This window comes from Rattus norvegicus, chromosome 18 (genome assembly GCF_021556685.1).
Source record: "Rattus norvegicus strain SHRSP/BbbUtx chromosome 18, alternate assembly SHRSP_T2T, whole genome shotgun sequence".
Classification (NCBI taxonomy): Eukaryota; Metazoa; Chordata; class Mammalia; order Rodentia; family Muridae; genus Rattus; species Rattus norvegicus.
The window spans coordinates 42,710,001-42,710,216 of NC_141551.1; positions in this window are offsets into that span (position 1 = coordinate 42,710,001).

Here is a 216-nt window from a genome sequence, read left to right on the forward strand (position 1 = left end):
AATTGTTAACCACTGGACATAAGCGGTGCCACTTTTCATGTTTTGTTTGAAGTTTACTGAAAGGTAATGTTGAACGTTATTGCATGTGATTTATTACTGATGTGTATATCTTTAGAAAAAAGACTATTTAAGACCTTTTATAATTTAAGCATGTCACTTAATTGTTTTAAATGCTCATGTTTATCTTTTTAAAATTATTTTTGTTCCTTATACCAC